The sequence below is a fragment of the Oxyura jamaicensis genome, chromosome 11 (genome assembly GCF_011077185.1).
Source record: "Oxyura jamaicensis isolate SHBP4307 breed ruddy duck chromosome 11, BPBGC_Ojam_1.0, whole genome shotgun sequence".
Classification (NCBI taxonomy): Eukaryota; Metazoa; Chordata; class Aves; order Anseriformes; family Anatidae; genus Oxyura; species Oxyura jamaicensis.
In genome coordinates this window covers 3,507,486-3,522,380 of record NC_048903.1, presented here as the reverse complement: position 1 = coordinate 3,522,380, position 14,895 = coordinate 3,507,486, and the positions used below count along the sequence as shown (strand labels likewise).

The following is a 14,895-nucleotide window of genomic DNA, read 5'->3' as shown; positions in this document are numbered from 1 at the left end:
AAAAGTAAAGAAAACATGAAAGTTGATTTTTCAGGACTTGAGCTGTCTGCCTGCAGTTTAAACCAATTTGAGCATTGGTACAACTCCGAGTGCATGATGTGACCCTGTAAGGCGATACCCAAACCAAACAACGAGTTTGGAGCTCACTTCAGATTTCTTCATTTGGAGGATTACGATGAAGTGTTTCCTGAGATGTCATGCTTTGAACAGCTAATGGCATGTGACAACCAAGTGCTTTTACGTTTTACATTCTAACATTGCAAACGCTTGGCCTCTCCCCCAAGCAGAGAAGTATGTAGCAGCCCAGGGGTTGACATCTGGGGCCCCACCAGGCTCCTTTCCTCCCGCAGGCGCTGGATGCAACCAGGAGCCCGGTCACTGCACATGGACAAAGCATCTCTGCAAGGGGCTATGACACCAAGGAAGCAGAGAGCTGCTCTCTGCCAGTGACGTGGTTACAGCACAACTCCCGCCCTCTCCAGCCTCCCAGAACAAGCTGCTTTGGGCCTTTCTCCCATGACTTTCTTCATAAGGTGCATACACAGCGATACAAGAAGTCCTGAGATGAGGAAGAACTCCCAAGACACAAAGAGAAGAAGGTGCCCAGTCCCTCCTGTACCTTTGGGGCTGTCCCACCCACATCTTCAGGCCTGGGGAGCTGACCACATAGAACAGCACCACTGGGCCATGCAGAGGACAAGCCTGGAAGAGTCCCAGCTGGGGAAGGCTCTGAGTTCCAGAGGCATTACCAAGTGTATGCATGTATTGTGTACACATACATTAAAATAAAAACCAAGCCTCATTGAGGACCAGTAAGGTTTTGTTTGCTTTAATTTTTTACCATTTAGTTCCTAAACCTTCACACAGTGCTATTTAAATCAGCAAAAGCAATTCCTGAGCTATTTTAGCCCCAAGAACCTGCTCAGCTGCTGCTGGGCCCCAAGGGGCAGGCGTCCCAGTACACCCCAAGTGCCCCAGCAGCTGCCCAGGACCAGCGCTGCCCAAAGCCCTGACACAGCTCCTGGGTTTGGGTCTGGATCATCTGAGACACAACGATTCCCAAATGCCAAGTCAAAAGAATCAGGATGCTTGTTATTAGGCTTCAGGTTTCCTTCTCGGGGAGAAGTGCTGTTTCAGCTGAATTTGGGGGAATTACAGGAGCTGATTAGGTTAACCACTGACTGTGTTTCCTGGAGGGCATCTGAGACCATGCCCTGACCCAAATTATTTAATCTTGGTCCAGATTTGAAGCACTTAAAATTAAGCTCCACAACTCAGGGAAACAAAAAAAGGTAACAGAAGTTTGAGAGCAGCTCTCAGGCTTGGGAGGCAGCAAGGGCAGCACGCAAACTGACTGCTCGGGGCGGCACAAAGCAGCACCCATGTGCACAGGGTGAAAGACATCAGCAGAACAGGTTGTGGAGAGAGGGGACAGGGGTTTTAATGCCAGCTCGGCACCAGCTGGCTGCTTTGCAGAATGCTGCACATCTTCGGGAGCTTAGCTTCAGGACCCAGGTGAAGTTTCTGGCCAGAAGAATGGAGAGAAGGGAAAGGATGCAGGCAGGCACAGGATCCCCACAACCTGAGGCAGGGACTGCAACAAGAGCCTCACCCCATCCACCACCATTTGTCCCCGGCAGAGCTTGGCCATCCCATCCCCTCTGCAGTTCTGACCACAAACTCCAGCCTGGCCCCGAGATATTTCCCGACAAAAGCATCATTAAAAGATCCCCCAATTACTTCTGCTCAGGACATTCATTTTTCAGACTGAAGGAAGCCAGCCACACGGTGTCAATAATAATGAACTTATTAGCCTGGAAAAGATAAAGTATTGATCAGCTTGCTCACGCCTTTCAAGAGCGAGCTCAGTAACAGCATCAGGAGATTAATTTAAAGGAAAATACCTCAACCTTCACTTGAAGGGGATTTAAATAGTGCATGTGAAGCATGCAAGAGTATTGCTAAACTGCACAATGTGGCAGCACACAGATACACACAGCACCTCATACAGAGCTCGCTATGGTACTTGAGGAGCCGCACAGCCCTGTTAGCAGCATCCTGGCCCGAATTCACCTAGGTGAGAAGCAACATTCACTAATTCAGGCCAAACAGCCCGATACCTTGGCTGAATCCACAGCAGTTCGATACCTTTCAACAACACCATGTTCTGCTACGTACCTTAAACAAGCGAGTCTCAGTTGGGCTCAGCACAACTTAGCCTGGGTATTTCCCTACAAGCCCTATGGGGGAAAGGGCCAGGTAAAGGTGAGGGCATCGGCTTATCGCTGTGGGCAAGGGGCTCGGGACGGGATGCTGCAGGCCCCAGGAGATGATGCTGAAGCTCGCTGCTGGAGGACACGTAGGAGCTACAGCCAGAGCACAAGGTCTCACAGGGCAGTGCTGCCCCACAGCAGCCCCCAGCTCCATAATTACAGCCTGCTGTTAATTACACCTGGGCAGCACAGCACAAATCCTGAGTACCCTGAATGTGTTTCAGCAAGGGACAGTAATTTTCAGTCTTTCCTCTCACAGTCCTTAACCTCAGCTGGGCAATTCTGAAAAAAGCATGTCCTGGTGGAGCAGCCGAGCCCTCTCCCATACTCTCCTGACCTACATATATGCTTAATATGTTAATTTCTGTTTTGGTTTCAGAACAAAACCTACCTTTTAAAGAAAATTTTAACAGATTTTAAACCAGAAACACTGCACTCCCCTGAGGCATTAAAAAATGCAAACTGAAGACTTCCCATGTGTCGAGGTTATTACTTATTTCCTTCCAAAAACAGAAGAAGTGTTGCAACAGTTGTAATGCTCCAGCTCACTAGGCCAAGAAGATGTTTTCTTTCTGCACACTCATTAACCATAGCGTGGAACTCAATAACTGGTCTAATTTCCTACTTTAAATGTTTTTCTTCCCCCCAGTTTTCATTTTATGTTTTCCATTTACATAGGACTACGCTCCACCACTTACCTTGAGAGTCTAGTTGCTGTCAAACACAATAAAAGGAAAGGAAAAGTGTCTGGAATCACACAAGCTTCAGTGTTGAAAATTGTAATTTAATTTCTAGAAATGAATTTAAGCACTCAAAGCTTTCTTTGTCAGCCATGGATTAGAAACTGATAGTCTTTGAAGGCAAGCAATGTTGTTTTAGTCAAATCTCTCAAGTAAATATTTATGTTAGATATAATAAGAGATGTTATTTCACACCACAAATTAAATACCAGCTGGTTATTAAACCAGGTCCAACGCTCTGAGTCTCCCCACTGCTGCTGCCCACAATGGGTGCTCTGTAATTAGGCTGACTCAGCCCCAGGCCAGCTCCCAAAGCCCCCCTCCAGACCCACCTCAAGCCACTTCCATGGCCTCAGGAGCCCTCAGCACCAACCCTGCCTCAAGGACAGCTTTGCTGTGGGGTTTGGGGAGTCCCCCCAGGTCTGCCCTGCCCCTGCCGCTGTTGTAACAGTGCCTTCGGGAGTAAAATGCCACTGAGCTGCTCCTGGACGGCCCCACGCTTATATCCTGCTGGAGGTGATGGAGCTGGGCTGGATGCAAAGGCGGCTCTTTTCCCCTGTACGTATCTGTCTGGCTAATTGCACAATCATAAGGAAGCTTCAAAGCATGCCAAAGAGGAGGATAACACCTGATAGGTGAAAAGGCATCTCATTGCTCCTTTTCTTCTAACAACCATTGCTGATGGACCATCATCCTACCTCTCGCCCTGCCTTGTTGTGCCTTAATGCAGCTAGGTAAGGAGATCGCTCAGCAGACATTCACCGTGCTGGACTCGTAAGGTGAGGTCATTCACTTGGGAAGTCCTGCTTTATCTCTTGTTACTGCCTGCTGCCTTGGCAGAGCTCGAGGGCTGCAAACAGCAGGGCCAGGGCAGCGGGACCTGGCACACCACAGCAGCTGTTTTGGGTTGAGTGGCCACACATCATGCCAAAACATCAAGAAGGCAGGGGAAAAGTTTGGCTAACAGCTGGAGGGGGGATGGAGGAAATGCTCAGGTATCACCCACAGCCCTAGCTCAGTGAAGGCTCCTGGGCTGGTTAATGTACCTGTGGACATTTCCTTCCCAGGGTGCTGGGACCCAGCAGGAGGTAGCACAGAGACAGGGTCAGTGGGAATCGGTCACACAGCAGCACAGCAGCCTGGGCTCATGATTCGGTGCCCATGGGCAACCTGCTGAGCTCAAAGGTAACACAATGCACTTGAAATGAGGACAACAGCTTCCAAACACTAGTTTAATAAAGAGGACAGTTCCCAACCAGGAGGGCAAGCACCAGCCTCAGCACCGCTCCTGCTGGAGAGGAGCATGCCGTCCCACCTGCAAGCACCGCCACGTGGCCACCCAGACCCTGACTTAAATCAGGTAGTCACACCATCTCCTCCTAGCCCTGAAGCATCATCAGGCTGGGAGAACTTTTAAACAAGGTCATGCTACCCAAGAGCACATGAAACTCCAGAAGCACCAGGGAGAGGTGCACAGTTGGGCTCATTCTGACTACTGGCAGGCCACTGCAATATTTTCCTCTGTTTATCAGCATAATAAAACAGCTGTTAAGGCTCCGCAAACAAATTTCAGCTAGAAACCTAGTAAAAAAGGGGCTAGGAACAGTAGTGTATTTCACCAAATATCTCCCACCAAAGAATACAAGCACACAGTTTCTAAAGAAAGAGCGCATCTATAGTATGCTAAATACAATAAGTATTAATTAAATCATTATTAGCAATCAAAATCTAATTTCTTTCTGTCACTTTTTGATACCTTAACTAAAGGCATATTTGCAATACTATTATAACGAGTTACAGCTCAAGCAATAGAGCTGCTTGCAATAATTCAGAAACATGTACACTTTCATATGAATATATCATGCCTAACTAATGAGATTGCTCATTTCATAACTTCAGTTCCATTTTTATTATTTCATAAAACTGGAAGTCCTTATCCATTTTATGAAAAACACCAAACCTTTGTGAAATTCATTAAATAAGCATAAAAAATTCATTAAACAAGTGAATTGCATTCATGGCTGCTTTGATGCAAATGCCCTTTAAGCAATGTAAAACTCCATATTGATTTAACCTTTCATGTTCTGATATTTCCATGTGGAGATATATATACATATAAAAATCTTTATTCAAGGAATGAAATTAAGTGCTGATCCCTTGATCTCCAGCCAGGGTGAGGTAGATTGGTCAATTTAAATAGTCACTGCTGATCAGCAAACAGCTGAGGTTGTATTAAAACAGAGCACTAGTATTTCTGTACCTCTCTGCCGGCCAATAAATACACAGATAAGATCCTGGGCCGAATCAATAAGATGCCTGAAGTTTCCTCCATAGCAGACAGTCAGCTGCTCCTGCTGACCAGTTACACAAGGCCACAGTGGTCAATAAAAGGCAGAAGAGCTTCTCTCGAGTACCCAGTGAGGTTTAGCTGCTTGTTCCCATTGCCCTTGTTCCCACCGAAACCTGCTGTGAGCAGCAGGGCCAGACAGGCTGCCCCCAGAGTCACTCCCTATGGCATTTCTGATATGCGGTACTACCCAGGAGGTGAGGTGAAGACGTGCCCATAACAAAACCATACACCTGCTGCCCCAGATGGCCTGATCAGACCTGGAGCTGTTGTGGAATCGAGTACCTGTAGTCCTCTGCTCATCCCCAGCCCCATTGATAAGTTAGTCATTTCCTCACGGGGTCTGCCCAGCAGCAGCAAAGCAGGCAGAGGTGAGAAGACACCAACCACAAGCCAAAATAACCATGCCCACAGCTGGGCTTCGCACCCCCCCCCAGGTAGCACACATCACAGAGCACCCATCCCACCACACGCATCAGGGGCCAGCCAGGAGGACGCTGCACAGACCTACCTCTGCACTGTGGAAACCAACACAGCTTCATTTGGTCCAATATCTAAGCAGCCTTGCTCTTGAACTGGGCCTGAGGCATGAAGGTGCGGGAGGAGCAGGCCTTGGTGCCATCTCTAGCTTTACACCTACCTCAGGGGCCTCTCCTGGGCACTTCCTTCTCCCTCAGCTCATTTAGTTCCAGCAGACTGAGCCAGAAACAACTCAATTTCTATTTATGACCATTTAACTTATAGACAATAAATTTTTACACACCAAAACAGGTCTTTAACCCTCATATTTTCCTCCAAAATATACCCAGACATCCTTATCCTCAGTAGGCTCAGCCAAACCAAACTAATTAAGTTTCTAGCCTGAACTTTTCACGAGTTAAAAACGAGCCCCAAAGCATTAAAATAAATTTTAAAAAGAAAGTTACAGTTAATCTACCCAAAGCATCATTTTTTAAAAGTCTCCCCAATTTTTACCCAACATCCCAGAAAATACTGCTTCATAAGGAAAGGTACTACAAAGTTTTTCAGAATAGGGCATCGCACTGAATCCCGTGCTGGGATTTTGTACTGGCTTTGTGATAATTGAAAAAAGTGGGAGCCATAAAAGCCTTGGGAGCTTTTTTCATGATTACTAATTTAACATACAAACTATGTTTTATTGATAGTTCCAATAGCAAATTTGCCTCACTTACATGCTGCTGCTGCTGCCTAAAATAAGATGTGCAAGAAAAGATAATCTTGTGCCTCAGGCCTCTTTTAGGATAATACACAAGGAAAGCTGGCAACAGCTCGAGCAAGAGATATTCAATAGAGGAGCGCTCAGCAGGGGTTTAAACCCACGCATCTCCGGATCAGAAGAGGAGCTCCTCTTTTCTGTGTGTTACTACTCACCTCTCTGCTCTGGTGAGGACCAACTCAAGTGTCAGACCCACAGGTTTGCTCAGAAATGGGGTTCTCATTTCAACAACCCTTGGTGTGACAGCACAGAGGTTTTTTGATTCAGCTTTCTGCATGATGGAAACAGAGGTAGAGACTGCAGCGCAAACACAGCTCATTTCTCTGGAGCAATGTTACTCGGGTATAAAAATTAATGTTGGATGTTTTGAGAAAATGTGATTTTCCCTAAATCTTGCACATCACTAAGTGAAGCACGTGGAAGAGCAGACCTGGAGTAGCTTGAAGGCAGTGGGGCCACCCCAGCCCCAAGCATGACCTGGGACCTTCCAAAACCCCTGCCTGGTGCCACCGCTGCCGTGTGTGGAGCAGGGCCCCAGGCAGAAGCACCTCTCCCGGGCACAGGCTCCCAAACCAGCTGTCAGGGGGGAAGTTATTGCAGCTGCAAATAACCAGCGTGCTGTTAATCTGCAAACACAGCTTTCTGCAGCCCTTTCCTTGCATTTAAATCAGTTGCACCAGAGGAAAAAAAATTGTTTGTTTAAGCTAGGCTAACTAGTCAGTGATGTGTTTGGCTGGGAACCTGTTATGTTTTGCTACTTTATCATGTTGCTATTTCCATGTTCAAAGGCTAGTTAAATTATTTACACTACACTTCATATATTGTGTACAACACTCGCCTTGACACAAACAACAGCAACTGCAGAGACGGTTTCCTTGAGCCAGCACTTCGCAGGGCGCTGCACCTCGCAGGGAGGGACCCATTCAAAAGCCTCAGCTTCCTCCCTCCCAAAATCAAGGGCCACACAGACACAAACGGGCCTCGAGGTTTCAGGCAGTGACACTGATTTACTTCTGAAGGCTATTACAGAATACGGAGCAGAAGGTGAATAAACTGCTAGCTCAGTGCAAGAAGGCAGCTACACCTAAAATTCAGTGTGAATGATGAGTTCTTTCAGCTGTAACACCCGATGCTCCTTTAGGATGTATATTATGGAATAGGGACTTGGAGAGGCTCTGGGAGTGTTTTGTTTTGCCACCCCAATCACTTGCACCACAGGATATATGCCTCATTGCAGCTGGGCTACCTTTAAGGTCCACTTGGACTCCCTCCCTCTCTATCCATCCATCCACTCACAACTCAAACCCCAGATCCTTGCTCAGCAGCAACCAAAACGGATGCAGTGTTGAGAAGCCGCCAGAACCCCGGCAGCACAAACCTGAGATACAGCAGAAGCCTGAAACCCTGCCCTGGGGGCTGTCCCTCGCCTGGGGGCCATCCCTCGCCTGGGGGCCCTGCCACCACCACACACCTGGGCAATTCAGGAAGGAGCAAGCTGTGGAAATATCACAGACTGCCGCATGGGTCGGTGAGCCCAGTGCCTCACTGAGCATTGAGGATTAAACTCCTGCTGAGAGGAGCCAGGTCAGGGACCGAGCACTGCCTGCAGCTCAAGGCTTGCCATTGCACACGCCTTACAAAGCAAGGCACGGGTACCACAGCCATTACAAGCCAAATGGATGTTTGATAGCCTCAGCACCCATCAGTCTGAAACCTGATCAGCGCAGAGCTCTCAACAGCAGCACTTGCAAGAGCTAAAATAATTTGCACTAATAAGGCGCTGACCTGTGCAGTCCTTAATGATCATTTAGCTTCAGCAATGCTCTTTGCCGTTATCGAGTTGCCTGGAGTTGAGTTTGTCAGCACAAAACTCCTGCATCAGATCGAGGATGTGCGCGGAAACCAAACCACAAGGCTCGAGTTTGTTCCATGTAAATTCATTCCAATTATATAAACTGCTAAATTAAGAAATGAGGTATTTAAAACACAAAGGGGTTATAACGGAGCCACAAATACACAAACAAACATCACAGAAAGTCTTAATTCTGTTTCTTGCCTTGCTTGCTTATTGAAGTGCCATATGTTGCTGCAAGTGCTACGAAAATATCATAATAAGATCATAATTATAAGGTTTGTTGAATTATAAAGAAGCCACTTATTTACATTTAAATATGAACACCGGTAATTGAAACATCACATGCTTCTCTGTTCTTGACTCCAGAAAAATATTTATCTACCACCAGCTTGATGTGCTTCTCAACGGCAGCCTGGATTCATGAAAAGGACCCTTATTCACCCCAGCTTCTTTTCTCGGGGTTCTTCCATTTCTGCCTCCTGACTTACAAGCTTAGGCACCGAGGCAGCAGTGGAGATCCTGTGGTACGGAGAGGGTCGGTGCCTGGCTGGTGCTCAGTGCTTCCCCGAGCTGTCGATAGGGGAAGCCCCGAAATGGCTTCAGGGAATCAATTCTAAATTGACCTCATCGAATTGATGCAGAAATCCAACTGCAGATGCATTTGAACAGATTAGCTCTTGGTAGAGTCGGTTAGCAAGCTAAGCTGAATCAGAGTCAGGTTGAATACACATCCAGAGGGTTTACGTGGGTTTAAAGTGAAAGCTGCATTGGTTGGGCCAGGGAACATTTACAGACAGCCTCAGGGAAGTCCCTGCAGTCCCACACAGGCTCGGCTGCCCCAAACTCACTCGTGACTTAGACCTGAAGCTCAGCCATGTCTCCCCTCCTTACAGCCCTACCGAGGTCCCAGAAAAGCCTCCACTAGCCCAGCTCCACTGGGAGAGGTGAAGAACAGCACAACCCAGGGGTTTATTTTTTTTATTTTTTTATTTTTTTGCCAGCATGGTTCAAAAGCCCCACACCTCGCCACTGAGTTAATGGTCAAGCCTACAGTTAACTGAAGCAGTTCTAGGCTAATGCCAACCCCATGAATCTCAGTCACCTGCTCCACTTCCCCACACCTTTCCCAAAACACTCCTTGCTTCCTGGTTTAATAATTAAATGTCCCATGGAAAAAAAAAATCCAAAAAGGAAACCAGGCTGCTGGAGTTCAGTGAGAACAAGTGCCATTCGCAGGCAAACAGAAGAGGAGGAATAAAACGCTTGGGGGCAGCCACAACTCTCATGAACACTGAGAGGACTCTCCGTGGATTTCACAAGGCTCTCAAGGAGCTGAGCTGTGCTGGGTCAGGTCGCTTGGATGGTGGGAAAGTGCCCAGCAGCAGCGGGGACAGCCAGCCCCCACCAGTGACAACAGCATCTCCAAGCAATGGGTCAGCAAGGAGCATAATGAGATGTGACAGTCACTTCATTTGTAAAATATATGCTAGAGCTATTAGGGTAAGAGTGCTAATAGCAGGGGTGACATCTGCATAATTACGCTCACTGGAAGGATCTGGGTTTACGCTGACCTAACAGCAGCTCTCATGGGTGCAAAGCGCAGTCGGCTCTGCAACTACAAGGCAGCTTCCTGCCCTGGGCATGGGTCCATGGTCAACACCCCTGGGCTAGGACACAAGGTCTCCACCCCAGGCTTGTGAGGGTGTACAGATTTCACACCACAGTACACAGATCAGTGACCAGATCTGGTTTATGCAAGATACTTTCTTTTTTTGTATCTGGTAACAGAGAGCTTCCAAAGCACCCTCCCTTTTACTCCTCATCCTCAACACTAACAGCTCAGCCCAGCTTCATCACACAAGTAGGCTGAAGAAGGACTAAGGCACAAATGGAACGCAGCTGTGGGGAGGCAGAGCAGTTTAAGACAACCGATGCTGTCTTAAAAAGGACCATGCTTCAGTGCTGCAGGGACATCCCTCCTGCACCACTTTGAGACATTTCCTCACTCACTATGCCTACAATTAGTTTGTTGTGGTTTTTTGTTTGTTTGTTTTTTTAATTGCAAGGTCTGGATTTGTTTTTTCCAGCTGCGACCACGCCTGTTCCCAGAAGCAGAGCAGGGCTGAGGTGGGAAGGGAGCCCTGGAGGTGACGAGGCCCAAGGCCCGGCTCAGGCAGGGCCACGTCCTGCAGGAGGCTTTCTGATCCGAGGGGCTGAGGGCATACAGCCTGCTCATAGCATTTAGCCCTTCTGAACAGAATTAACTTAACACTTATTAAAAAACACTACTTGAATCATGGCACAATATTCAGCTTTGCTCGCTGCTGCCAAGGGTTTGTATGTCACAGCTGACCCAGGGCACAGGGACAGAAGGCAGCTGCTGCATGACCCAGCCCCAAACCTGGGACACATCCAGTGCAGAGGGAGATGAGGAGACAAAAAGAGAGCACAAAGTGGCCAAAAGAGCCAAGGTAGCCACAGCCCTTCCCCAGGAGATACTGAAACACTCACACAACACCTTCACATTAGCCTCTCCCCTGGGAATAATAAGCATGGCAGATTCCCATCAGGGTTACATTTCTGCATACTTTGCTTCGTGTCCCCTTTCCAAATCATGAAGAATTAATAGATGAATAATGGGCTAGGAATAACATGTATCTATATTTATAGACATGTAAAACCCAGCACAAAACAATGGTAAACTCTTCCCAGCACAGTAAGTCAGTGACTAAAAGTAGTAAAAGTAATTAAAAAAAATATAGATCACGTTGTTAAACACCTAAAAACCTTGCCAGTGGCTCAGGGGAGCAGGCATAGTTCTGTTCCACAGCAAGCTATGCTACTTCATTGTCCACAAAGCCTTCCCATTATGTACAAAGGGATCATTTTCTGGGTCCCCCCATCCCTTTTTCCTCTGAAGGATTTACAACACACTTACCTCTGCACCTGCCTTCCCTCCAATAGGGCATGCTGCTGAAGCCACACGTGCCTTGGCCAAGCGGGGCAGCAACTCCTGCCCCACACCATGCCCCTCAGGAGGTTTCCTCCCTGCCCCTTAAGAGATTCCCTCCATGCTCCTCTCATGCCCACCCTCTGCAGCCCCTTCCCTCTCCAAGCAGCTCCCCCAGCACAAAGGGGGCCAGGGGCACCAGCCACATCTCACCCACCTCAGTCCTACAGCCCCAGCACCCTGCTCCCACCTGCACTTCAACCCAAGGTGCAACAACCCCACCAAAATAAAGCCTTGAGGCACCCCTCTGTTTAATCATTAAATAGAGGAGGAATTGCCCTCACCTGGGGGCAAACAGAAGGGGAGCAGGGCCATGTCCCAGACCCACCTGTGGCTGCAGTCACTCAAATCACATCTGCCTTTTAACCTTATTTACAAAACCCACAGGGAAAACCCTGGCTCCTTTTTTGTATCGCACACATCTCCGAAGCAAAGACTAGCACAGTGGCAGACCCCACACACAAGCCGGTGCCCTGCTGGCCTGCTCCCGATGCTGTTTTAAGCCCACGTGGAGCAGCCCTGCTCCTGCAGACTCCCGAATAACAACAAGAGGAGGATTAGGAGGACGGGTGTGTGAGATGCTGGCAGAGTCTTGCTGCTAGATCCCAGCATGTGGCATTCAGTGTGCGAGGAATCCCTCAAAGCGTGGCTCAAGTTTTTATGCAAACCCACTTAGGAAACCACTTAACTCCTCTGTAGATTCTCTCCTTTCTGTTTTCTTTTTTTCCTTTTTTAAGCACTTTTGAAGAGGTGATCTTCACTGAGAGGTGGGTAGGACCGAAGAATAAGCCCTTGGCACACAGATTCTGTGGATTTGTAGCAAATTTCACACCCTTAAGTCACCCCAGGAATGAAGACACCCCAATGACAGGCCTGCTGAAAAATTATATCCACAGATATATCTACAAAAAAAAAGGTCATTGCTGATTAGTATTTCCTAATAGCAATAATGGAACCTCCTCGCTTTGAAAGTCAACTAAGGAAAGCACGCACCCTTTTATGAGCTGAAGTGTTTGGAATAACTTTTAGAAAATTACTCAGCTCCTCTGAAGTTTCTTTCATGGGATTGAAGATTCTTGTATCAAATTATCTGGATTTCTCATGGATTATGCATTTCTCAAAAACTCACTGTTTGCAGATTAAAGAGAAAAAGTTAGAAAGGACACAATAGAAAAAAGATCAGTAAAGAAAAATATTTTAAATATTAATGACCAAGGGGGAAATGGAAACACATTAAAGGCAAATGTGAGAGCTTTTAAATATGTTATTAAAATTGATTTATAAATGAGACTCTTCTTTAACCAAGTGCTTCAGCCTTCGCTACTTATTTCTTTCTGCTGTCTCTCCAAGCATTGGTGTCACCACCCAAAGCCTCTGGCATTAAAGAAACGTATCTAGAAAATCATTAGTCTGGCAATAACTATGGGCCACTGAAACAGGAAAACATCATTATATGCAGAATCTCGGAGGGTGAGATGAAACATGGTTGTTGTCAGCTGCTGCAAAAGTACCTGTAGGATACGGTCGCTGATGGCCCATGGGCTGCTCTGCTCCAGCCCCCATGGGAAGGTAGCAAGTTTGGCATGAATTTGCTAGAGATTTCCAACTTTGGAAACATCTCCAGCAATGGACCGAACGGGAGGCTGCAGACGGGCGCTGCTGACATGCGGGAGCAGAAGGCGCTGCAGAGGGTGGGTTTGTGCTAGCCCAAACCCAGCAACGAACAGTATTTGAAACCCAGTATTTGACGCCTCGGTCACACAAGAAGCACATTTGATTAAAGGACATGGCAGCAGATCTCTATTGCTCAAACTGCCCAATTAATACACCCCAAGTAGTGGAAATGATCCATGAAAGGAATGAATTTTGTGAATTTGTGTAAAAGGAGAAAAAGTACCAGTATATATTTAACAAATTAGTCCCTACGTATTTAATGTTCACTTAGATACGCAAAATGCTTTATTTTAAAGCTGCTACCCATCTAAACAACCATAAAGTTATAGGTGAAAACTCTAAACACAAACATAAAACATCACTGAAAACTACAGAGCTCGTAAGTTTGATTGTGTGGTGAGAACGGTCTGCCAGACTCACTCTGAATGTCCTCATAAGATCCTTTTTATAGCAGGTTATGAATCATCACATGATATCTTTAAATGGATGATCAATACTATATTTTCCCATAAAACGTTTGGTTTGAAATCCGATTTTAAGTGCATTAGAGTTTTTGTGCACTGAACGAGTGAGTGTCATAATAAATTGTCATCAGATACGAAAGAAATATAGCTTAGATTAATTGCCATATTTATTTATGAGTCTATAAAATACACTGTGAAAGTCCTGGCACATTTTTTGGATACCAGCTTGAACTTTCAAGAAAGTTAAAAGCATTAAGCGAGACTGAGAGTAGATTTATTATTGGAATGTTTTTAATTGCAGTTTCAACCAGACACAGGTATTAGAATGGCTGTGCCCTTAATGGCTACGTCTCGTGTGCTTTTTCTTTAAAAATGATATACTTCCCATATTTTTATTGATTTTGTAAGATTTATCGTAGATTAGCGCTGCCTGTGTGTGAACTCACAAGTGGTCCCAGGCCCCGTGAGGGTGCCGGAGGGGCGGCAGCAGCAGGGCTGAGCCGGGCGAGGCTGGGAGCGGAGGCCAGCGGAGGCCCTGCCTCGCTCCTGCTTTAATGGAGAGGGGAGGCTGGTCAGACGGGGGTCTCAGGTTAAGCGGTCTGGGGTTTTGGAAAGAGCTCCAAGCTCTTTCCAACATGCAGCAAACACTGCTGGGGTCTGGTAAATTACACGTGGAAGTAAATAAGGAAGCGATTCTGCTGCCCGCGTTTAACGGTGCGCCTACATCAGTGATAACTCACGGAAAATAAGGCACCGCTGCATGTAACCCGTGCTCTAATTAAAACACAGATCCTGGAAATCACAGCGAGCAGACTAGGAAATGGAATAAAACAGCCATTCACTGCCACAGAACAAAAATGACAAATGATACCTGCGGTAATGCTGAATTAAAAGCCCTCGGCTTAGAACCACACAGACTCACCCAAACGGACAGCTGATACAAAGGGCACGAAAACCCAAACACATTGTGTTGCTTAATGGCACCTGGCGAGCCCAAAATTGTGGCAGAAGGGGAATCACTCTAAAAAATAGGTATTCAAAATTATTCCTGATGATTTTACTGGGACCCGAGTCCACAGAGGGGTCAGCCTGACGGAGAGCAGCGACGCGGCCTAGCTCCCGCCGCCATCACGCAGCCCGCAGCTGAGCGAGCATGCACGTCCTCAGGGGTGAAGCCCTCCCGTGTACGTACGGACACGTCCCCAGTGGGTGGTATCACTGTTTAGAGAAACTGTTTAACACCCAAAAAAGTGGGTACAGATGCTCTGGATGACCCTGCCCCAGAGTGCTCTTCC

The 14,895-nt window shown here is 47.1% G+C and overlaps 1 long non-coding RNA gene across 1 annotated transcript in view; it reads right to left on the bottom strand.

Annotated features, from left to right (window-relative positions):
* LOC118172930 overlaps positions 1–11,591 on the bottom strand; it is an 82,962-nt gene extending 71,371 nt beyond the window's left edge. The window contains exon 1 of the long non-coding RNA XR_004753907.1: positions 11,391–11,591. This is a non-coding gene — a long non-coding RNA (uncharacterized LOC118172930). The remainder of the gene's footprint in view (positions 1–11,390) is intronic.
* Positions 11,592–14,895: the final 3,304 nt, after the last annotated feature.